Source organism: Chiloscyllium punctatum, chromosome 11, assembly GCF_047496795.1.
Source record: "Chiloscyllium punctatum isolate Juve2018m chromosome 11, sChiPun1.3, whole genome shotgun sequence".
Classification (NCBI taxonomy): domain Eukaryota; kingdom Metazoa; phylum Chordata; class Chondrichthyes; order Orectolobiformes; family Hemiscylliidae; genus Chiloscyllium; species Chiloscyllium punctatum.
The window spans coordinates 65,196,355-65,222,969 of NC_092749.1; the positions used below are offsets into that span (position 1 = coordinate 65,196,355).

Below are 26,615 nucleotides of genomic sequence, written 5' to 3' on the forward strand. Positions count from 1 at the left end.
CCCCTTTTTGCCCTCCTGATTTCCCCCTTAAGTATACTCCTACTGCCTTTATATTCTTCTAAGGATACGCTCGATCTCTGCTGTCTATATCTGACATATGCTTCCTTTTTTTTCTTAACAAACCCTCAATTTCTCCAGTCATCCAGCATTCCCTATGCCTACCAGCCTTATCTTTCACCCTAACAGGAATATACTGACTCTGGACTCTCGTTATCTCATTTTTGAAGTCTTCCTATTTTCCAGCTGTCCTTTTACTTGCGAGCATTTGTATCTTGGAATATTAAGCTGCCAGTCTGGCCCATCCCTGAGCCATGTTTCCGTAATTGCTAAGATATCCCAGTCCCATGTTCCTAACCATGCCCTGAGTTCATGTGCCTTCCCTGCTAGGCCCCTTGCATTGAAGTAAATGCAGTTTAATTTAAAGTAAGCACAAGCTCGGTAGGAGGAAGGGATCACCACCACCTACAAACTTCCTTCCAAGTCAGTCACCATCCTGACTGGGAAGTATAGCACCATTCCTTCACTGTCACTGGCTCAAAGTCCTCGAGACCCTTTCTGACAACACTGCCACAACTTACAATGAAGCTGTCATTCATTCAATGAAGAAACTGTCTCACTGCTTGCTTTGCAAACTAGAATGGTAGATTCCAGTTGCTGCTCGTGCTCAGAGTCCAATCTCTGAACCTGTGTCAAAATGTGATTTTTTTTTTTGCAAGTCCCCATGATATCTGGATCCCATTGTGTTGTCATGCTGATTCCTTTGAATCCATTGATCTTTCCCAGCGCTGGTATGTATTTTTCTGAATGTATTCCTATTGTCTCCTCCAGAGACTATGGAATGCAGGTTCATAGTTCCTTAAAAGCGGAAGTGCAGGTAGACAGGATTGTGAAGAAGGTATTTTGTTCTCTTCCCTTTATTGGTCATTGAATTAAGTATGGGAGTTGGGAAGTCATGTTTTGGTTGTATAGGACATTAGTTAGGCCACATTTAGAATACTGGATTTAAACCTGGTCTGCTTGCTATAGGAAAGATGTTGTGAAACTTGAGAGGATTCAGAAAAAATTTACAAGGATGTTACCCGGGTTAGAAGGCTTGAGCCATAGAGACAGGCTAAATAGACTGGGATTATTTTCCATGGAGTGCTGGAGACTGAGAGGTGATCTTACAGTCATTTATAAAATCATGAGAGGTGTGGTTAGGATGAACAGCCAGGGTCGGTTCCTCAGGGAAGAGGAGTCCAAAACTGGAGGGCATAGGTTTCAGGTGAGAGGGAAAAGATTTAAAAGGATGTAAGGGGCAACTTTTTCACGCAGAGGGTGGTGCATGAATAGAATTAGGGGAGGCTGGTACAATTAACTTTTAAAAGCCATAAGCATGGGTATATGAATAGGAAGGGGTTAGAGGGATATAAGCCAAATGCTGGCAAATGGGACTAGATTAATATAGGATATCTAGTTGCCATGGGCAAGTTGGAATGCGAGGTCTGTTTCCATGCTGTACATCTCTATGACACCAAGTGATTTTTTTTTCCACTGTTTCTTGGCCAGTAGAGTTTTATAACTGGAACTGATTTGAATTGTGTGTTTTTTAATTTCAATCTCTTTGCAACACCCTGCAATCTGTCCATCAGCTACTTGAGAACCTGCTGTAAGAGTGCGACAGAATCTCACATTCATTAAATATTATCCTTTACTTTTCTTTCTAGTTGTTGATAATGATAGTGTAAAGTTGACCAAAATGGAAGCCTGATGATACCCTTTACAAATGAATGTGTATGCTATCACTTCATATTCTTGCATCGCTTGCTTACTGAAACTAAATAGCTTGACTTTATTCATTTCTAGCAAAGTCCTTTTTCGATTCCAGGGCTTTAACTTATTTGAGGTATGAATCTCTTTTAATAAAACATTGTTTTACTTTTATTATTTTACTTTTATTATTGTTGAAAAAAAGTTGAAAGCAAGTCAAGCTAACGATTATATACATTGTAACATAACTAATTAAATATCCAGAAAAGAGAAATGCACATTGCAATCCATTTTATTGAAATTGGTCCTTGAAGTGTAAGCAATTACTCCCATTTTAAAAGAATTCATAGACATTAAATTTAATAGAAATTAAGATTTAACTAAGTAATTCCACAAACTAATAATTGAAGTGTTGTATTAAAGTAGAAAGCCATGTATTATCTAAATCTGTACCACAGTGACTCATTTATACATTTCGCGTGGAGATGTGCAGCATTTAGAGCTGCCTTCCTCCCATCTGTAATCTGTGAGATCTAGCTACTAAGGAAATAAAATGAAATGCAATAAAGAAAAGCCATGGGAACACAATTCCTGCTGCAGCCCTTAAGATTAATGTACCGATCAATAACACCATTACCAGTGTCATATTTTGGCAGTAGTTCAGCAGTTGGTCCAAGTCTGAGATGATGTGCAGTCCTAAAGCTAATGATAAGTGCTGGCAACCAAGTGCCCACATCACAGTATCAAATGCATCATGGAATAATGGATAAGTTCCCTTTGCGCTGAACTGAAGGTACTGGCCAGTTAGCTTTTATTGAAGAAATAGTATTTTAGTGAAATTGTTTGATCTCATTATTTTAAAAATACAGGGCTGGATTTTCAGAGGATTGTTAATCTTCCTTTTTATGAAAGGAGAGAGCTTCGTGTTTCTAAAAGGAGATTCCGTTCAGCAGCGTTCTGCAACTGTGATAGTGACAACGTTGGAGGGCCGAGATTCATTTAAAGTTGCACTCTGTTGACTGAATGTTGAGCGTGGTATATAGTCTGAGAAAAGTAGTGAAACCAGAACCTGCAAACTCTGTTATTAACATGTGGGACCTTGTGCCAAAATTGGGAGAGCTGTACAATGTCTGAGTCACCATTGTCACACTCATCAAGTCATACATTACATACAATGTCTCAGGCACACCGTCACACTCCCGTAAATATTCTGTGCCACCAGAGGTTGCATCACAGTGGTATACAGTCAGGATCAAGTTGCACTGAGAGTCCTTAACATTGACTCCAAGCCCCATAACGTGTCATGGTATCAGATCAAGGGTCAAGGTAATCCTGTTGATTACCACTGCTGACCACCATTCTCATATTGAACACCATTTGGAGAAAATACTGAGGGCAGCAAGGGCTGAGAATGTGCTTCAAGTGGGGACTTCAATGTCCATCACCAAGTAAGGCTCAGTAGCTCTACCACCGACCAAGCTGGCTGAATCACAGGGTACAGAAATGTTAGACTGGATCTGAAACAAGCAGTTAAGGAATGGGTAAGGGAGAAAACAATCTACTTGAGCTCATCTTCCCCAATCTACTTGCCACAGACTCATCTGTCCATGACAGTATCGGTTGCAATGATCACTAAATAGTAACTGTGGAGACAAATTTGCATCTTCACGTTGGAAATGCAGTCTATTGTGTGCACATCAGAGGCACTGTGCTAAATGGGACAGACTTTGAATAGTTCTGGCAATCCTGGGAACCATGAGACACTGTGGGCCATCAGAAGCAGCAGACTTATATGCAACCACAATCTGTAACTTCATGGTGCAATTGCCACTGTACCATTACCACCAACCCGGAAGATTAACCCTGGTGCAACGGAGTTTGCAGGAAAGCATGCCAGAAGGAGCACTAGACATCCAAATTAAAGGTATTAAGCCGGTGAAGATATGCCCAAGGGTTACTTGCATGCCAAGCAGCAAAATCCCCCATCCAATGCATCAGATCTAAGTTCCATCACATCCAGTCATGAATGGTGATGCAGAACAACTAAAAGGAAGATGCAATTCCACAAATCTTCTGATCCACCGTAATTGGGGAGCAGCACACTAGTGCAAAAAGCAAGCCTGAGGTCTATGCAGCCAGAGGTGCCAAGTGGATAATCCATCTTGGTGCCCCTCAGGTCCCCAGCATCATAGATGCAAGCTTTAAACCACGATACATTCCATGTGATGTTAAGGAACAGTTGAAGGCACTGTATACTGTCATGTATATGGGTCCTAACAACGTTTCAGAAGTGGAATGGAAGACTTATGCTCCAGAACTAATATGTGCCCCTACCAAGCTCTTCCAATACACTGATATCACTCGGCAAAGTGGAAAATTTCCCCAATATGTCCTGTCCCCAAAAATGCAGGACACATCCAGCCACGTTTCCTGCCAATTATCAGGAAAGGAATGGAAGGGGTCATTGACAGGGCTATCAGTGGCACCTGCTCCACAATAACCTGCTCACTGAGGCCCAGCTTAGGTTCTGCCGTCAACACTCAGCCCCTGACCTTGGCCCAAATGTGGATTAAAGAGCTGAACTTCAGACATGAGGTGGGAATAACTTTCCTTGACATCAAGGTAACATTTGACTGAGTATAGCAACATTGAGCCCAAGCAACACAGGAGTCAATGGGAATCAAGGGATAAACTCACCGTTGGTTGGGGCTATAACTAGCAGAAAGGAAAATCCTTGTAGTTGTTGGAGGTCAGTCATGTCATTCTGAAGTCTTTGTTGCAGGATATTGTCCTAGATCCAACTATCTTCAGTTGTTTCATCCTTCCTTCCTGCATTAGGTTCAAAGGATAGATATTCATTGATTGTACCATTCAAAACTCCTCAGATACTGAAGCAGCCAATATTCTTTATAGCAACACCTGTGTAGTGCCCAGGTTCAGGCTGTTAAATGGCAAGTAACAATTGTTCCATGAGAGTCATTGACGATCTCCAACAAAAGACAATCTAACCATCTACCTCTAGATATTCAATGGCATTACCATCATTATTATCAAAAGATTTTTAAAAGTCTAAACATCCAGTATCCACTATGCTACCTTCATTCATCAAAGTATAATCACTGCAAAGAATTCAATTAGGTTGGTAAAACATGAATTTATTTATCATAAGAATTGGTGCATGATCTTTATCACTTCTTTACTGTAAGAATATTTGTGAAGTTCACCCCTAATAACACTTACTACCAACTGCTCAACATTGATATCAAGCTCATCGGCATATCATTTTCTGATTCTGTCTTCATTTTTTCAACATCCTGGTGTTTACCATTGATCAGAAAGTAAACTGGACTAGTGATATTAATACTGTGGCTATTAAAACAAGGATAGGGATTGGAATTTCTGATGTAAGTAATGTACATCCTGACACCCTAAATCAGCATTCACAATCACAAGTCAGAAGTGAGATGGAACATTGCGACTGCCAGATAATTGTGACTCCAGCAATTAACAGAAAGTTCAACACCATTTAGGACAAAGCAATCCATCCATCACCTTTGATATTCACTTCCTCCACAGTGGGAGCAGAGAATACCATCAACAAAATGCGCTACAGCTATGGTTTGGAGAGGAATTTGCAGGTGGTAGTTTCCCATGCAATATATTGCCCATGTCCTTCTAGATCGTCAGTTTGGAAGGTACTATTGGAGAAACTTTGGCAAGTTACCACATTACATACTGTAGATAGTACATGCTGCTACCACTGAGTATCAGAGGTGAAGGGAATGAATGTTGATAATAGTAATTAGGGTGTCAGTTAAGCAGCTTGCTTTAGCCTGTCCTGTGTGAGGCTTTTTGAGAGTTGTTAGAACTGCACCCATCCAGAGAAGTGAGACATGTTCTATCACAGTCTTGACTTGTGCCTTGTACATAGTAGACAGGCTTTGGGAAGTCAGGAAAAGAATTACTTGGTGCAAGATTCCTAGCTTTTGATCTGCTCTTGTAGCCACTGTAGTTATACACATTTTAATTTATATACCAGTGCAGTACAGTTTCTGGTGAAAGTTAACCCCCAAGCTATTGATAGTGGAGGGATTCTGTTATAGTAATGCTAGCTGCTTCATTAATAACCTTTCCTCTACCATTAAGTTAGAAGAGCAGATGTTTTTGTGACCAGTATCAATTATGACTCCTCATGTCGTATTGTAGATATTGCATCTTATAGATGGTGTATATACTACTGTTCCTGAATGTCGGTAGTTGAGAGTGAGTATTTCTGGATGTTGTGCCAGTCAAACAATCTGCTTTGGCCTGGTTGTATCAAGCTTCCTGAGTGTTGTTTGAGTTGCACCCAAGCAGGAAAGTGGGGAATATTCTATAACATAGGCTTTGGAGATTTAGGAGGTGAGTTATTCGTCACAGAATTCCTAGCCCCAGACCTACTCTTGTAACATCAATAGTTAAATGGGTAATCCAGTTCTGTTTCTGATCAATAATAACCCCAGAATGTTGATAGTAGGTGATTCAGTGATGGTAATGCCATTGAATATCAAGGGAAGATATTAGATTCTCCCTTGTTGAAAACTGTTTTGCTTGAGATGCCTATTACATGGCATTTGTGTGTCATGAATTTTACCTGTTACTTGTCAGTTCAAACCTGAATGTTGTCCAGGTCTTTCTGCACAGGGACAAGAACTGCATCCATATCTGATAAGTAGTAAATAGTGCTGAATATTGCACATTCATCAGCGAACATCACCACCTCTGACCTTATAATGGAGGGAAGATCATTGATGAAACAGCAGAAAAAGATAGGGCCTAGAAAAAGATAGGGACATCAGAGGAGATGCCCTGGAACTAAGATTACTGACTTCCAACAATCACAACTATCTTCCTTTGAGCTAGGTATAACTCCAACCTGTAGAGAGTTTTCTTCATGACACTCACTGACTCCAGTTTTGTTAGGGCTCCTCGATGCCATGCTCCTTGGTGCTAGTCTCATTTTGCTGTGTGCTATTTTCTTAGAAACTTTGAAATTATTTCAGAATAAATTTGATCACTCCTTGAGTATAAAGCATGTGCAGTTATTTTTGACTGCAGTTGGAAAAGACAGTACCGATAAAGACCATCATGCTGCAGTAGCCATGAAAAGCCATGAAGTCTCTTTAGAGGAGAGTGCCATTTAAGGGAAGCTAGAGCACAGCTACTTTCAAAGGGCCTGCTATAATTTAGGAAGTCTTTCATGGGGGAAATAAAGAGCATAGAATTCCAGCAGGACAACTTGAGAATAGACTGTAAAATGGTTGGATATACTAACACTAGGAGTTTGTTCTTCTTCTCTTCCCAGTCCAGATCATTGGGCTGAATCCAACATTTTTTTATGACTTTGAAGTTGAGTCAACCTTCTTGAGGAAGGATTGTCACCGTTAAGGTTAGAGTGGTGCTAGAAAAGCACAGCAGGTCAGGCAGCTTCCGAGGAGCAGGAAAATCGACGTTTCAGGCATATGCCCATTCCTGATGAAGGACTTTTGTCCAAAACGTCGATTTTCCTACTCCTCGAATGCTGCCTGACCTGCTGTGCTTTTCCAGCACCACTTTAATCTTGACTCTAATCTCCAGCATCTGCAGTACCCTCGTCTGCTGAAGGATTGTCACCACCTAGTCGGGCAGGTTTTCTCATCATAAGTTACCAAACTCGGCTCATTAATAAACAATCATTTTCCCATGGCACTCTGAAATCCAAATACCATCCTGTCTTACCACATGCTGTTCTCAGAACAGCAGATGTTCCAAAATTTACCAGCCAGAGTGCAGAGCGTAAGTGCTCATTGATGTGTCATGTTGGTTCTCAGAGGCTGGCATATATCAAGTGCCATTGTCTGTGGATGTGGGCTGTGTGTGGCCAGTACTCTGAACAGTTAATGCCTGGTTTCCAGCATGGGGTTTGTTCAGAGCAAGCGGTGAATGCAATCAGCCAGGAGCTCATTCTGCTTTGTGTTCTCCCAATGTTGAGCTTGTTTTGTGAGTTTGGTAGGTGTCTGAATTTTGATGGCATGAGTTGGGCTGTTACCAAAGTGTTTAGCAAAATCACTGTCATTTCAAAACTAGCTGCTGACGAGACAGAATCTGATCACATCACTTATGAAAACCATAAAAGATAGTGCGAGTTGTTCCTAACACGAAGATGGGCCTCTCAGCCCTTGTCATCCAATGACTTCCCAATAGCCCATGTCACTCAGATACACCGAGTATGCCTGTGAATTAAAGGATCAAGATTTAAGGGGTCACAAATTGAAAGTAATTTGCAATAACAGCAAAAACAATATGAGAAAAGGTTTTCTCGGGCAGCAAGTGGTTAGGGTTTGACCTTGAATGCACTGCCTGAGGTGTGGTCGATTGAAACAGGTTCATTTGATGCATTTAAAGGCAGTTTGCATGCCTTTAGTAAAGGAAAAACGTAGAGGATCACAGGGAGGAATTTGGAAAATGGGACTAATGAAATGTTGATCTGAAGAGGTATTGCAGACAGAATAGGCTGAATGGCCTTCTTTTGTGCTGTAATAATTCTGTTTATCTCTATAAACTATTGATTCTTAGGATCTTGCTCTACAGGTAAAAGTAATAATAAAGCTCCCAAGTTCTCATCATAAATTATTATTTAGCATTGGTCCACTGACTTTTGTTCTTTCATGTAAAGTGATAAGAGGCATCATCTTGTAAGTGGGAATTACGATAGAAATGCAAGTCGTTAAATGTACTCCTCAACAGCCTTTTGTGCTTTTGCAGCAGTTAATGGTTTCATTTGGCTAACTATATCAGTGCTACTGTAACAAATCTAGGTGATGCTTCTAACTTGATTCACATTTGTAGGTTTTGATATGTTTACAACCTATACTTAGCTGTAGATATCTGGGCTGTTTGGTTTAATATGTCTCTTGAGTTCAGAGACATTTTTGAGGTTATCTGTGATTGCTTCAGATATATGACCTTACAATTCACCACCAAAGAGAAAAGGAGCTTGATTCTTAGTTTTTCACTCTTCCATCATAGAAAGCGTTTTTCCATCCTCTCCATGCAATGTATGGGGTGCTGCAGATCTTCAATTTATATTTGCTTTCTCCAGTACACAAAACCCAGCATTAGACAATTGAAGTTGGGGTGTTGTTTAGTCAATCTGACTAATAACAAACACCCAGGAGAACTGCAAAATCTGAAGGCTGTGAAAAGCATGGCTGTGAGAAGGATAGAATATAGGAGAATTGAAATAAACATTAGCTTGAAGCCAGCGAAGTGATGTTATATATCATTATTTATATATCATTGCTATGTGGCTGCATTGGTAGAAACATGTAAGACTGATTATGACTATTTAACTTTATGTTTACCTTCATGTGAGGTGAAGCAACCATTCATACCAACTCCAGGACTTGGTGCCGAGGGCGACCGAAGCACACCCAGCAATAGTGAAACAATCAAAATTGATGATGCCCCAGGAAACAGAACTAAATTAGTGTTGATATCTTGGAGGGTTCTAAGGTTGAAGAAAATGGCAGAAATAGGGAATGGAAGGGTCGTGGAGAGATTTGAAAACAGGGATAATGATATAATGGTGTTATTGCTGGACTGTTAATCCAGAGGCCCAGGTAATGTTCTGCAGACCTGTGTTTAAATGGTGGATGATGAAATTGGAATTGAGAATCTAATGATGACCATGAAGTCATTATTAATTGTCAGGAAAAGCCCATCTGGTTCACTATTGCTCTTTAGGGAAGGAAACTGCCATCTGTACCTGGTCTGATCTACATATAACTCTAGCACCATTGTGCTAGATTCTCAATTGCCCTCTTGGCAATTAGGGACGGGCAATGAATGCCGGTCTAGCCAATGATGTCCACATCCTGAGAATGAATTTTTTTAAAAACGTATCTGGAGAGAGCGAGAGAGAAGATCCATCCTGACCTGTAAGATCAACCTCCGTTGAAGGGAGCCAGTCATATGTCAGAGCGGAGGGAGATTCCAATGCCCCAGTTCAAACATGCAGGTAATATCCTTTCTCAAATGGATTGAGCTCAGTAAAGAGTAAATATTGTGGGAATTTGGGTAGTGCTCACATGGTGTTTTTAATAAGTTTTATTTTATTAATAAAATTGGTTTGAACTGCAAACTGAATTCTATGTCCCTTTGCCTCACCAACAAGAGTACGTGGTAAAAGTGTTTTTAATACATAAGCTAGTCAAAGTGTCCAAAGCATGGACCAGACTGTTCGATATCGTTTCCTCCATATATTTGTATTGACAGCTTCTCGTTGATAAATGAGAGAAAAGAAGTGACATGGAAAGGCATGTTTTGGAAATTATCTTTCTCATAACCTCTTCAACCTCTGGCTGTACAAAAACAATTTAGTCAGTGACTTGTATAATGATAGCTAAATGATAATCAAATCTTACTCTGCAAAATTCTGGTAACAGCAATGCAACAAATGACTAGATATAGAAATGGAACATGTTGGAAACACAGCATTTGAGAGAAGAGTTAATAGCTTGGAAATTTGCTTCAAGGGTGATAATGTTTAGTTCTTACATAATTTATAGTCAAATCCCAATATTCATTTGAAAACAAAAGTGCTGGGTACCACAGCAGTTTAGGCAGCATCTGAGGAGAATGAGGAAGGTAATGTTTCAATTCTAGATGACTCTTCATCAAAGCTGCCTGATCCACTGTAACTTCCGGCAGATTTCAGTGTAGGTTCCAGCATCTGCAGTAATTTGCTCCTAATAATCATTTGTTCATTTGAGACTTCGACCTAAAAAGATAACAGGGGACAATCTAATGCAGTAACCAAGGAAACTTTACTTAGATTGTAAGTAATGCCTATTACAGCACTACAATATTTATAGGTTATAAGTAATACCTATTAAAGCAGGGCAGCAAGTTTATGGGAGTACTACAACCTCTGTTTTCCAGTTCAGCTCAGGATGCAATTTGACATCCAATCTCTGATTTTTTTTTCAGTGCCTCAAGGGGCTTCCACTTTCACTTGTTGGCAGGATAAGTTCAAATTTCTCACGCACATTAGTCACTGAGAGCTGTCCCCTATTAACTCCTTGCAAACCATAATCCACAGCATGATCAATTTCATCAGGATATTCTGATTCACCTAGGCTAAGCAAGGCAGATTGCTAATTGGTTTAAAGGATACATGATCAAACTAATTGGCTTTTGAGGGTGATGGATACTGATTGATATCACCTAATACTTTTTTCATGTCTGCTTCCTGAAGTTGTTGATAACCCATGGGTCCATGCTTTCTGTTATTTTTATTATTGTCACTTTACTAAGATAATAGCATAATATGAACTGTTGTTTATCTCTTCAAGAAATTGAGAGGCGTTTGCAGTCAAAACCCAATGATTGATTTTTTTTTTGTTTATTCATTTTGTGGGATGTGGGCAACTAGGGCTGGCCAGTATTTAATGCCCTTCCCTCGTTAAAGCACAAATTGGGAAGGGCATACATCTTGGCCGGCCATAGTTGCTCTTGAGAAGGTGATGGCGTTATGAAGTTGAAGGCATGTACTCTACCTTTAAGAGAGAATGAATACTGGTTGGAACTGAGAGCTAGCAAGCACCTGTCATATGACTAACTAGCAGTCTCAGAGTGTACTGGAAAATTAAAAATATGTAACATTTGGCTCTGAAATGGATACCTAAATTGGTTGCTGTTTTGACAACAATTGGAATTTAATCACTCAGTTTAAATTATGCCCCAGTTTATTAAAACCCAAATGTGTTTATGCCCCAGGATACTAAAACGCACTCAGTTTAAATTATGCCGGGGGATACTAAAATCCAATCGCATTTGAATTTATTGTTTTTGCCAACATCAAACCAGTGAGATGATCCAATGTTGGGGGCATAAAAAGGTAGGTAGTTTGAAAGTCACACAGAGTAACTGCTAGCGAGAGAATAACTGCCATTGAAACACTCTCTATGAAACATACCTTTTCAAATGAAACATATTCGCAGTGAGGAATGGTGCTGGTGTAACTACGGAAGGTAGTCTGTTCCACATAACCAACAAAGAGACAAGCATAGCTGAGGCCCATGTGGGTGACCATGGCTACCTCCTTCGTCTGAAGAAGTGGGAGGATTCAGAGAAGAAATTGTTGATGGTGAGGACCAGTTCAGTCAAGCAAATAAGAGGGTCAGTGGAAGGGTACTATTGGGGACATCGAGAGAGGAAGAAATGGAGGGCTTGGAGGCCCTGGTCATCGTGGATGGAGGTATAAAAGGACTGGATGTCCATGGTGAAGATGAAGCATTGGGGGCCAGGGAAACGGAAGTCTTGGAGGAGGTGGAGGGCGTAGGTGGTGTCCTGAATGTATGTGGGGAGTTCCTGGACTAGGGGAGATAGGACAGTATTGAGGTATATGGAGATGAATTCAGTGGGGTAGGAGCAGGCTGAGACGATAAGTCAGTCGGGGTAGTCAGGCTTATGGATCTTGGGTAGGAGGTAGAACTGCTCCCTACCTTTTCCTCGCTACATTGATGACTGCATCGATGCCACTTCATGCTCCCTTGAGGAGGTTGAACAGTTCATCAACTTCACCAACATATTCCACCCCGAACTTAAATTCATCTGGACCATCTCTGACACCTCTCTCCTCTTCCTGGACCTCTCCATCCCCATCAACAGTGACCAACTCAACACTGACATTTTCTACAAACACACCGACTCCCATAGATACCCTGGTCCCTGCAAAGATGCTATCCCTTATTCCCAATTCCTTTGCATCTGCCACATCTGCTCTTAGGAGGACCAGTTCCATCACAGAACACAGAAAATGGCCTCCTTCTTTAAAGATTACAATTTCCCCTCCCAAATGGTTGATGATGCCTTCCAGTGAATCTCATCCAATTTCCACACTTCCACCCTTGAACCCCACCCTTCCAACTGCAACAAGGACAGAACCCCCCCAGTCCTCACCTTCCACCCTAACAACCTCTGTGTATCACATCGTTCTCCACCATTTCTGCCACCTGCAAATGGACCCCACCACCAGAGATATATTTTCCTCCCCACCTCTATCCACTTTCCGTAAAGACCATTCCCTCTGCTACTCCCTCATCAGGTCCACGCCCCCAACAACCGACCCCTCCGGCCCCTTCCCCTGCCACCGCATGAATTGCAAAACCTGCCCCCACACCTCCCCCCTCACCTCCGTCTAAGGCCCTAAAGGCACCTTCCACATCCTTCAGAGTTTTACCTGCACTTCCACACATTTACTGTATCTGGTGCTCCCGATGTGGTCTCCTGTACATTGGGGAGAGAGGCTGTCTACTCACAGAGTGCTTCAGAAAACATCTCTGAGACACCCACACCAACCCCACCGCCCTGTGGCCGAACACTTCAAATCCCCCTTCCACACTGCCAAGGACATGCAGGTCCTGGGCCTCCTCCATCTCCACTCCCTTACCACCCAATGCCTGGAGGAAGAACACCTCATCTTCTACCTTGGGACCCTCCAACCCCATGGCAACAATGTGGATTTTACTAGCTCCCTCACTTCCCCGCCACCCACCTTACCCCAGTTCCAACCTTCCAGCTCAGGACCATCCTCATGACCTGTCCCATCTGTCCATCTTCCTTCCCACCTATCTACACCACCCTCCCCTCTGACCAAACACCTTTACCCCCCACCTCCATCCACCTATTGCACTCACAGCTACCTTCCCCTCAGGCCCACCCCCTCCCATTTATCTTTCCACTCCCTAGGCTCCCTGCTTCATTCCTGATGAAGGGCTTTTACCAGAAACATCCTCGGATGCTGCCTGACCTGCTGTGCTTTTCCAACACCACACTCTTGACTGTCTAATCTCCAGCATCAGCAGTACTCACCTTCGCCTAGATTATGAGGTGAAGTGAGCTTCTCTGGGTGTTTGGTTCAATTAACAGAGGGGTTCACCATTGTGTCGTAACAATGGTGAGTTACCTTCTTGAACCACTGCAGTCCACTTGCTGTGAGTTGACCAACAATGCCATGATGGAGGGAATTCCAGGTTTTTGACCCAGCAACAGTGAAGGAACAGCGATATATTTCCAAGTCATGATGGTAAGTCACTTGGAGAAGAACTTTAAGGTGGTGATGTTACCATATATCTGCTGACCTTATTTTTCGAGGTGGTCATGGGTTTGGAAGTTGCTGTCTGAGGATCTTTGGTGAACTTCTGTAGTGCATTTTGTCTCTAGTACACACTGCTGCTGCTGAGCATTGGTGATGGGGGGAGCGGATGCTTGTTGATGTAGTGCTAATCAATTGGACTGCTTTGTCCTGAATGGTGTCGAGCCTCTTGAGTGATTTTGGAGCTGCACTCATCCAGGTAAGTGGAGAGTATTCCTGTACATTTCTGACTTGTGCCTTGTAGATAGCGTACAGGCTTTGAGGGGGTCAGGAGGCGAGTTACCTGCCACAATATTCCTAGCTTCTGACCTGATTTTGTAGCCATTGTGTTTGTCATGCATCCAGTTGAGTTTCTGATCAATGATAATTCCCAGAATGTTGATAGTGGGGGATTCAGAGACGGTAACACTATTGAATGCCAAGGGACAGTGGTTAGATTTTCTCTTATTGGTGATGGTGTGGCACTTGTGTGGCACGAATGTTACTTGCCACTTGTCAGCCTGGATATTGTCCAGATCTTATTGTATTTGAACATGCACTGCTTCAATATCTGAGGAGTCATGAATGGTACTGAACGTTGTGCAATCATCGGTGAACATTCCCCCTTCTGACCTTATGGTGGAAGGAAGATCATTGGCGAAGCAGCTGAAGATGGTTGGGCTTAGGATGCTCCCTGAGGAACTCCTGCAAATATTTCCTGGAGCTAAGATGATTGATCTCCAACAAGCACGACCATCTTCCTATGCGTCAGGTATGACTCCAACCACCGAAGAGATTGCCCCGTGATATCCATTGATTCCAGTTTTGTGAGAGCTCCTTGATGCCACCCTCGGTCTAAAGCAGCCTTGATGTAAAAGTCTGTCACTCTCATCTCACCACTGATATCTTTGAGCTTTTGTATCAATCTTCACTGAATTTAGTGAAGTTCCCATTAAATCAGTTATCACTGACTGTTTTCTTTTCCCTTAATGTCAGCTATTATCTCAATAATTTTGGTTTAGCCGCATTTGGATTCTGGGTAATCCAAGATGCAGGATGGGAAAAATTTCTGGCTGTAAGAGCTGCTTCTTTTTTTTTGAGGTATTTTAGGTGTTGGAGGTGATTTCCTCGAATTCCAGGAGCAGCAATTACTGTTTTATATGCTGTTGCATTGTTTTGGAACTTTGGAAAAAAAAAGTCAAAACAACAGCAGTTTAAAAGGGAGAAGAGCAGATAAAGGAAACACATGGTGAGGTCAGTGCAGGAGAGAGAGAGAGGGAGAAAGAGTGAGAGAGAGAACCTGCACAGTTACCGCCTTTGCTGTTTGAATTCGTGTATCGCTGGACATCGGAGTGAGTCTGGGAAAATTAACAAACAGTGAAATTCACAACTAATCTTGGAGGAACTGTTGGGCGAAGTTCACAGCACAGAATCAGATAAGTTAATTGTTGTTTTAAGTCTGTCCAAGAGAGAGGCTGCAGTAGTGGGTACAGTGGATTCTTTCTTGATTATATGTTTTTGGAGATAAGTCTCTTGATTAAACTTAAAATATAAGCCATAGCTATTAATTTAACCTGGGGCAGTGTTTGTAGAGGAATAAGACGGTGTTATTTTCTGGGTCTGTACATTGTGAAGGAGCAAAAATGGCCTTTGCAGTGATATGTACTTCTTGTCAGGTGTGGGGGTTTAAAGAGAGTTTAAGGGTTGCTGTGGATTATATCTGCCATAAATGCTGTTGGATGCGAATCTTATCAGATCAAGTGGATCGGTTGGAGAGACAAATAGAAGCGATGAGGAATTTACAACAGCAACAGTATGTGATGGATGGCAGTTATAGGAAGGGGGGAAAGTCTAAGATACAGTCACATAGTTGGGTTAATTCCAGGAAGGGGAAGAGAGGTAGACAGCTAGAGCAGGAGTCTTTTGTGGATATACCCATTTCAAACAGGTATGCTGAATTGGTTAATGTAGGGGGTGATGGATTCTCAGGGGAACGCAGCACAAACAGCCAAGTTTCTGGTATTGAGACTGGCTCTAATGCAATGAGGGATACGTCAGCTTCAAAGAGATCAATTGTGTTAGGGGACTCTGTAGTCAGAGGTACAGACAGACGTTTCTGTGGCCAGCAGAGAAAATGCACAATGATGTGTTGTTTCCCTGGTGCCAAGATCAAGGACCTCTCAGAGAGGGTGCAGAATGTTCTCACGGGGGAGAGGGGCCAGCAGAAGGTCGTTGTCCACATTGGAACCAACGACATTGGAAGGGAAAAGGTTGAGACTCTGAAGGGAGATTACAGAGAGTTAGGTAGAAATTTAAAAAGGAGGTCCTCGAGGGTAGTAATATCTGGATTACTCCCAGTGCTATGAGCTAGTGAGGGCAGGAATAGGAGGATAGAGCAGATGAATGCATGGCTGAGGAGCTGGTGTACGAGAGAAGGATTCACATTTTTGGATCAATGGAATCTCTTTGGGGTAGAACTGACCTGTACAAGAAGGACGGATTGCACTTGAATTGGAAGGGGACTAATATACTGGCAGGGAAATTTGCTAGAACTGCTCGGGAGGATTTAAACTAGTAAGGTGGGGGGGTGGGACCCAGGGAGATAGTGAGGAAAGAGATCGATCTGAGACGGGTATAGCTGAGAACAGAAGTGAGTCAAACAGTCAGGGCAGGCAGGGACAAGGTAGGACTAATAAGTTAAACTGCATTTATTTCAATGCAAGGGGCCTAACAGGGAAGGCAGATGAACTCAGGGCATGGTTAGGAACATGGGACTGAGCTATCATAGCAATTTCGGAAACATAGCTTAGACATGGGCACACTGCCAGCTGAATGTTCCAGGATACAAATGCTACAGGAAGGAAAGAAAGGGAGGCAAAAGAGGAGGGGGAGTGGCATTTTTGATAAGGGATAGCATGACAGCTGTGCTAAGGGACGATATTCCTGGAAATACATCCAGGGAAGTTATTTGGGTGGAACTGAGAAATAAGAAAGGGATGATGACCTTATTGGGATTGTATTATAGATGCCCCCCCCCAAATAGTCAGAGAGAAATTGAGAAACAAACTTGTAAGGAGATCTCAGCTATCTGTAAGAATAATAGAGTGGTTATGGTAGGGGATTTTAACTTTCCAAACATCGACTGGGACTGCCATACTGTTAAAGGTTTAGATGGAGAGGAATTTCTTAAGTGTGTTCAAGACAATTTTCTGATTCAGTATGTGGATGTACCTACTAGAGATGGTGCAAAAGCTTGACCCACTCTTGGGAAATAAGGCAGGGCAGGTGGCTGAGGTGTCCGTGGGGGAGCACTTTGGGGCCAGCGACCATAATTCTATTCGTTTTAAAATAGTGATGGAAAAGGATAGACCAGATCTAAAAGTTGAAGTTCTAAATTGGAGAAAGGCCAATTTTGACGGTATTAGGCAAGAACTTTCAAAAGCTGATTGGAGGCAGATGTTTGCAGGTAAAGGGATGGCTGGAAAATGGGAAGCCTTCAGAAATGAGATAACGAGAATCCAGAGAAAGTATATTCCTGTCAGGGTGAAAGGGAAGGCTGGTAGGTATAGGGAATGCTGGATGACTAAAGAAATTGAGGGTTTGGTTAAGAAAAAGAAGGAAGCATATGTCAGGTACAGACAGGATAGATGGAGTGAATCCTTAGAGTATAAAGAAAGTAGGAGTATACTTAAGAGGGAAATAAGGAGGGCAAAATGGGAACATGAGATAGCTTTGGCAAATAGAATTAAGGAGAATCCAAAGGGTTTTTACAAATAAATTAAGGACAAAAGGGTAACTAGTTAGAAAGTAGGGCCCCTCAAAGATCAGCAAGGCGGCCTTTGTGTGGAGCCACAGAAAATGGAAGATACTAAATGAATATTTTGCATCAGTATTTCCTGTGGAAAAGGATATGGAAGATATAGACTGTAGGGAAATAGATGGTGACATCTTGCAAAATGTCCAGATTAGAGGAGGAAGTGCTGGATGTCTTGAAACGGTTAAAGGTGGATAAATCCCCAGGACCTGATCAGGTGTACCTGAGAACTCTGTGGGAAGGTAGAGAAGTGATTGCTGGGCCTCTTGCTGCGATATTTGTATCATCGATAGTCACAGGTGAAGTGCCGGAAGACTGGAGGTTGGCAAACATGGTGTCACTGTTTAAGAAGGGTGGTAAGGACAAGCCAGGGAACAATAGACCAGTGAACCTGACCTCAGTGGTGGGCAAGTTGTTGGAGGGAATCCTGAGGGACAGGATGTACATGCATTTGGAAAGGCAAGGACTGATTCGGGATAGTCAACATGGCTTTGTGCATGGGAAATCATGTCTCGCAAACTTGATTGAGTTTTTTGATGAAGTAACAAAGAAGATTGATGAGGACAGATCAGTAGATGTGATCTATATGGACTTCAGTGAGGCGTTCAACAAGGTTCCTCATGGGAGACTGATTAGCAAGGTTAGGTCTCATGGAATACAGGGAGAACTAGCCATCTGGATACAGAACTGGCTCAAAGGTGGTGGTGGAGGGTTGTTTTTCAGACTGGAGGCCTGTGACCAGTAGAGTGCCATAAGGATCGGTGCTGGGCCCTCTACTTTTTGTCATTTACATAAATGATTTGGATGTGAGCATAAGAGGTACAGTTAGTAAGTTTGCAGATGATACCAAAATTGGAGGTGTAGTGGACAGCGAAGAGGATTTCCTCAGATTACTACAGGATCTGTACCAGATGGGCCAATGGGCTGAGAAGTGGCAGATGGATTTTAATTCAGATAAATGTGAGGTGCTGCATTTTGGGAAAGCAAATCTTAGCAGGACTTATACACTTAATGGTAAGGTCCTATGGAGTGTTGCTGAACAAAGAGACCTTGGAGTGTATGTTCATAGCTCCTTGAAAGTGGAGTCGCAGGTAAATAGGATAGTGAAGAAGGCGTTTGGTATGCTTTCCTTTATTGGTCAGAATATTGAGTACAGGAGTTGGGAGGTCATGTTGCAACTATACATGACATTGGTTAGGCCACTGTTGGAATATTGCATGCAATTCTGGTCTCCTTCCTATCGGAAAGATGTTGTGAAACTTGAAAGGGTTCAGAAAAGAGTTATAAGGATGTTGCCAGGGTTGGAGGATCTGAGCTACAGGGAGAGGCTGAACTGGCTGGGGCTGTTTTCCCTGGAGCGCAGAGGCTGAGGGGTGACCTTATAGAGGTTTACAAAATTATGAGGGGCATGAATAGGATAAATAGGCAAAGTCTTTTCCTGGGGTCGGGGAGTCCGGAACTAGAGGGCATAGGTTTAGGGTGAGAGGAGAAAGATATAAAAGAGACCTAAGGGGCAACCTTTTCACACAGAGGGTGGAATGTGTATGGAATGAGCTGCCAGAGGAAGTGGTGGAGGCTGGTACACTTGCAACATTTAAGAGGCATTTGGATAGGTATATGAATAGGAAGGGCTTGGAGGGATATGGGCCGAGTGCTGGCAGGTGGGACTAGATTGGGTTGGGATATCTGTTTGGCATGGACGGGTTGGACCAAAGGGTCTGTTTCCATGCTGTACAGGGTATGCAACACAATTGCAAACTTAAATGCAACATTGTAAAGTTAACTAATACAAAAGTAACATTGCGTTCAATAAACGAAAATGCGGCACTGCAAGGACATGGCTGTTAAAGGTCAATGGGCTCGGAGTATACCACCTCTGTCCTTTTCAAGCTTGAAAGACTGGACTCAAATGCAAAACAGAAGCACCTCATTCTTTGAGCTCTATCTCTGCAACATTTGACTATTGTCTTCACTCTATAATCTCATGCTGCATTTCTTTGTCAAATGAAGCTAAGCACAGTTACATGATATTAAAGTGATAACATCTGCATTAGCTATACTTAAGTAGAATAATATAACATTAAGTTAATCAGTGAATGTACCTTAATTGTATGATTGTAGTTAAACTGAGTCAGTCATGAAATATTAGCTTCCTTATCAACCCACAGTACCCCTCTGTGAGGTTTAAAATGTCTGGCAATTGATACCTCACATAATAATTTTCTTATCTACTTTACAATTGTAGTTACAATTATAAATTCAAGCATTTTGTCTTCTCTAAGTTAGTTTCAAGTGGAAGTTAGGTTCCCTCAAGCGTTTTCTATTCTTACTGTGCTTAAATGATTTGTTGTGACTTTTTACACAATTAGTGTCTGTCAGAAGCTAAAGGTAGCTTGCTGATTCATTGTAGATTTATGAGAATGTTACTTGCATTTCAGGGGTTAGGTTTTGAGGAGATGTTATACAAATTAAGCCTGTTTTCTCTAGAATTGAGACGGTTAAGAGATGGTCTGATTGAAGTCTTCACAACATTAACAGGAAAAGGCAGGGTAGATAAACTATTTCCACTGGTTGGGGATTCTAGAACTAGGGGGCATAGTCTGATAATTGAGGCCAGACCATTCAGGGAAGATGTTAGGAAGCACTCTTACACCCAAAGGACCGTTGATGTTTGGAACTCTCTCCCACAAATGGCGGTGGATGCTGGTCAGTTGTTAATTTTAAATCTGAGAGAGACCATTTTTGTTAAGCAAAAGTATAATGGAATATGAGCCAAAGGGAGATATATATATAGTTAGCCATAATCTCAGTGAAGGGTGGAACAGGCTTGAGGGACTGAATGGCCTACTCCTGTTCCTCTGGTCATAGGTTTAAGCTTTGAGTGAGGCGATCTGTTCAAATTGCCAAATTTTTTTTAGATTTTAGATTCTCAACACCCATATAAAAACTCACCGTATTCTATTTGTCGTGATCTCTGAATAAAATTGACTTAGAGTTATGCTATATATCTGTTTGTCATCCTCCAGTTTTCACCAGCAGGTCAATTTACTCTATAGTAACAAAACAAGATCACAAATTAATTTTAAATTCTCCAGGTCTCCCTTCACCTTGAAGACATTTCTTGCTAGTATTCTAAGCCCACAGTTGTTCAAATCAAATTTCTGTCATTTTTCTTTAATTTTGTTCATGTTCGAATGTATCAATGTGTTTAACTGAATCCAAATTGTTTTAAGATCCCAATACGGTGAGAGGGAAAGATTTAAAAGACAACTGAGGGGCAACTTTTTCACGCAGAGGGTGGTGCATGTGTGGAACAAGCTGCCATAGGAGGTGGCAGAGGTTGGTACGATTACAACATTTTAAAGGCATCTGGATCGGTATATGAATAGGAAGGGTTTAGAGAGATATGGGCCAAATGTTGGCAAATGGGACTAGGTCAGATTGAGATGTCTGGTTGGTATGGACCAAAGGGTCTGTTTCCAGGTTGTATGGATAAAAGGTCCCTCTGATTTGCAGCTTTCTGCAATTTTTATCCATTTAAGTAATGTTTTCTTTTGTTCTCCCTTCCAAAATGAGCAACTACACATTTTCCAACACTATATTCCATTTGCCATCGTTTTGTCCATTTACTTATCCTATCAATATAACTGTCATGACATTTTGTATTGTTAAGTGGAATAGGCCACTGCACAACTGAGCCCTACTCATGCAGGCATTGAATGAGGCATTAAGGAAGACACATCATTGCCAATAGTTCGATTTGTTGCAATATTTGTGACTCTTTTTCAGCACTTGAACAGAAGTACAATGGGTTGGTTAGTTCAGATTAAATAGTTTCAGGCAAGTCTTGGAAGTCCTGTGAAAGTCAATATGAGGTTTCCGACTCCTGATATGTTCATTGGACCAGCAATAAATATCTTTTGGGAGCCATTAATGATCTTAGAAGCTGTTTCTGGTGCCTTGTTGTCAGTAGTCACTGAACTATCACACTTTCGAGCATGTTCTGCAGGCCAAGAGAAACTGCCTGAAGCAGGTGAGCGTAGTTAGGCCAAAGGATCTGTTTCTGTGCTGGAAAACACTGTAACTATGATTCTCTATGTAATGCATTTTGACTCTCTTTGATCTTACCAAAAGATCTGGATAGCTAGTCCTTACTTATCTCTGCATTCTATGCCTCAGATTCTGGCCTGACTATCGAATTCAGTTCTCTTAGAAAGAAGACAAGGCCACAAACATTGCCAAGAGAAAAACATTGATTTATTGCTTTTATTTAAGGTTTCCTTCCACTAAAATGCATGCTAATATCAAGTTGACTGAGTTACACCAAGACACATTTTTCCAATCTCTGTTATTTGCTGTTTTATTTTGTCTCTGTCTTGTAGCCTCAATTAATTTTTGTCATTTTAAATGTATGTGTAAGCACATAAGAAACAGGATCAGCAGTAGCAATTGAGCCCGTCAAGCCTGCTCCACCATTTTATACAATCATGGTTGTACAAATCTCAGCCTCAAGTTCAATTTCCTGTTGACTCTCCAAAACCCTAAATTATAAACCTGTTTATCTCTTCCTTAAATTTATTTAGTGTCCTGGCATCCACAGCTCTCTGAGATAGTGAATCCCACAGATTCATGACATTTTGAGAGAAGTAACTCCTCCTCATCTCTGTTTTAAATCTGCCACTCCTTAGCTTAAAATTATAGTGTTTGCCCCACAAGGGGCATCCTTTCTACATCTAATTTGTTAATCCTCTTTTGCATCTTATATACCTCAATTCGATCTCCTCTCATTTTTCTAGTGAGTATTGGCCTAAATTGTGCAAACCTTCCTCATAAGACAAGCCTTCCACATCCCAGCAATTACTATCCTATCTCATTCATGAGCTCCAGAGAAACTTTTATAGTCCAATAAAATATTCTCAGAAAACTTTAAAACAGAAACTCAAATATTTATGTTTGATTCCAGGCAATTTTATGTTTTGTTTGGTTGTTCTTTATCTTAGATGACTTTAGTTTTCAAATATTACTTCATAAATCACTTGGGTTTTTATCACATCTCAAATTTTTCCCAAATTCAAACACAACCATCTGCTTAAATGGGAGCATACTTGGAGGGATCCTCCAATCCTATGCATCCGGTGCTGGCTGCTGCAAGGGATGGTATTGGAAACTCCCCAGTTACCTTTGTTTATGCATTCCATGGGGTCCTTAATCCATGTCTAAAGGAGGTGACTTGGGCTTTGGCAAATTCACTCTTAGTTTATCATCAAGCTTGTCTCCCGAAGTCGATTGAACTATTCTGATAAATGTTGCAAATGTTCTTTCCACGTATGATTAAAAATCACCAGGTCATCAATGTATACTACCCAATTGGGTAATCTGGATTTGACCGTATTGGTTAGTCTTTATAATGTGGCTAGCGCATTTTTCATACCAAATGGCATGATTTTAAATTGATACAGTCCATTCGGCGTTATGAAAGCCAAATTGTCTTCGCTCTTTCGGTCAAAGATATCTGCCGGTACTCTCTGAGCAAGTCCAACTTAGTTGCCTCTCCCACCTTTCCAACACAGTCTTCCAAATGTGGATTTGGATATGCATCAGTCTTTGTAACTGCATTGACTTTGCAATAATCCACACAACTTTGGTACCATTTGGTTTTTTCACCATTACAATGGGTGAGCTCCCATTACTATAACTCATTTGATTTTGTCATCTTGGAGGATGCGTTCAATCTCCTTTTGAACCTGTGCCAACTTTAGAGGGGTTGTGCCTATAAGGATGTTGCTTAATCAGAACAGCATTTTCTAAATCTACATTATGGATAATTACGTTCGTATTTCCCAGCTTATTTCCACATATCTTCCCATGTGATTGCAATAACCCTTTCAGGTCATTTTGATTTTCCTGTGGAAGGTAACTCAAATAATTTATCCCAATTTTTGATAACTTCCTCGTTGTTCAATTTAATTTGAGGAATGTCCAATTCAGAATCCTCTGAACTTGATCCTTCACTCCTTGTTGTAACTAATAACACATTCTCCTTTTGTTTTCCTTTCCTATCAAAATACCTTTAGAGCATATTCACATGACACACTCTGTAAGATTTCTTTCTGTCTGAAGTCCTTGTCAAATAGTTCACCTCACTCAATTTCCTTTCGACTTGATAAGGTCCACTAAACCTTGCTTTTAAAGGTTCACCAATACTGGAAGTAACACTCAATTTAACTCTGATGGCAAAATTGCACGTTTTTGATTTCTTGTCTGTTTCCTCTTTCTTTGTATGCTGTGATACTTTTAAACACTACCCAGCTAACTCCCCCACTCTATTTAATCATTCCCAAAATCTGACACACAGTCCAAATATGTGGTCTTTGAATTCTGGCTCAGCAATTTCTCCTTATTTAGTTTTAATGGTCCTCTCACTTCATGCCCAAAAGCTAATTCAAATGGACTGAATTTGGTTGATTCATTTGGTCTATCTCTGATGGCAAAAAGTGCAAGTGAAATTCCTTTATCCAATTTAATCTGGATAACCTTGACTATAAGTCCTCAACATGATCTTTAATGCCTGATGCCACCTTTCTCGTGCTCCCTTCAATTCTGGATGGTACACAGTAGATTTGAATTGTTTTATTCCTAAGCTGTCCATGACTTTCTTGAATAATTTTGATGTAAAATTTGACCCTCGATCTCTGTGGGTAATCTGTATCTTGTGAAAAAATTTGAGTAAATCCTCTGCAATCCTTTTAGCTGTGATATTGCTTAATGGAATAGCCTCTGGAAATCTAATGGACATGTCCATTATTGTTAACAAATATTGATTGCCTCTTTTTTGTTTTAGGTAGGAGTCCTATACAATCAATTAAGGCTCTTATAAAAGGTTCCTCAAATGCAGGAATGGATATTAAAAGTGTGGGTTCTATTATTGCCGGTGGTTTTCCAGTTTCCTGAAATGTATGACATGTCTGGCAAAGTTCAACTACATCCTTGTGCAATCCAGGCTTGAGTTTGTCTTACCCCTAAATGACTTCCTACTGGGAGTCCATGCACTACCCACAACACCTCCTTTCTATAACCTGCTGGCAATATGACTTGATGAATTTCTGTCCATTTCTCATCTGCCTGAATGTGTGATGATTTCCATTTCCTCATTAAGATATCATTTTTAAGATAGTAGCACTCAGGGGTAGATCTAGGTTATTCTTCCATGTATGTCTTTTTATACAATTGCCTTAATTTTTTTTCATCTTTCTGCTGTAACTCAGTTAATTTCTTTGAGCTAAAGATGTCTACTTTATCATCCATTTGCTCTTGGTTTGTCTCAACCATCTGATCAAACAGGATCTCTGCTAATTCCACTTCAACCTTCTTATCTGTACTGTTTGTTCTCTCCTGTTTCAACTAGTGACTTTGTGACCTCATTATCGCACAGTCAGGAAAAATCCCAAGAGATGTTTCCTGTAATAGCTCAGTTGCCTGATTTTCCACTGCCTTTTTCACAGTATGCAGCACTCCTACCTGTGTACCAGCTATTTCATTAGCAAGGACAAATTATTTTCTAGGAGCTGAGAGTTTTTCCAGTACTCCTACCATGACTTCTCCACTCTTCACTGGACAGTCTAACCTCGCGTTACATAATTGAGCACTTCTTGTATCACTGTGAATTCCACTTACTAGCATTAGTCTGGCAGTAGTCCTTCGGAGGTACATATCTCCTCATCTTTCAACATCAAATATTGAGAGGATCCTCTGTCTCTTAATATTGTAACCTCTTGACCTGCTGCTCCTGGCGTACTTGAGTAAAGTTTACCTTTGCAAGTGTATGGTTTAAGAAGACCTGGCACTTCCTCCTTAACCAGCCTCTGACCAGCTTGTACATTCTGGTGCAGCTTTCTAGCCTCCACTGTGCTTTCTGTTCCCACTTCAACAAAATTTACTGGCTTTTCCTGCTTTCCTACATCTGGCTTCCCAGTGCTTTTCCTAACCCACCATAACTATGATTTCATATTGCTTACTTTATTGCAGTGAAAACATCAGAGACTTTTACGTTCTCTTTCCCTTTCAAGGGTTTCCTTTTTACTCTGAGGTAAGTTATCCTTATGATCTTCACCTAGATCTACTTTTCCCTTACCACGTGAGGCTTTCTCTTTCCCCCAATTTCTATCCCTCACGGATTGAAATTGATGTTGGAAGCCAAACTTTGATTAATGGACCAAATCATAATCATCAGTCATTTCAGCTGCTAATCTTGCTGTTTTAACTCTCTGCTCTTCCACATGGATTCTCACTAGTTCAGGAAGTGAATTAATGAACTCCTCCAAAATAATCACCTCAGAACGTCATAGGTTTGCTCTATTTTTAATGCGCTTATCACAATTACTTTGTTTGATCCTTTCAAATACAATGTAGATTTGACCAGGATCTATCCTTAGATTCTTGAAACGTTGTCTGTAGGCTTCTAGTACAAGCTCATATGCACATAAAGTGGCTTTCTTCACCTCCTCATACGCCTCAGATACCTCCTCTGATAGTGATGCAAATACCTCACTAGCTCTACCTACAAGTTTGATTGGATCAGCAAAACCCACATGGTTACTGGCCGCTTCATTTGTTTAGCCACTTTATCAAATGAGATGAAAAAGGCTTCTACATCTTTGTCATCAAATTTCGGCAATGCTTGGATATTTTTAAACAGATCCTGGCCTTTGGCTCCAATGGGTTTGCTCATCCTTATGCTCTTCCTTACTCAGCTTACCTTCTGCCTTCATCTCCATCCTTTTTCACTGACTTTCCTGGCTGAGTGCCAATTTATGAAGTTCAAATTCTCTCTTTCTCCCTTTCTTCTCTCTCTTTTTCTCTTCTCTCTCTCTCACTTTCTTCTCTCTCTCTTTCCTT

The 26,615-nt window shown here is 41.2% G+C and overlaps 1 protein-coding gene across 3 annotated transcripts in view; it reads left to right on the forward strand.

The window, feature by feature from the left end:
* The window catches only part of LOC140483058 (coiled-coil domain-containing protein 85A-like), a 720,436-nt gene that overhangs the window by 499,807 nt on the left and 194,014 nt on the right, over positions 1-26,615 (forward strand). The window lies entirely within an intron of this gene.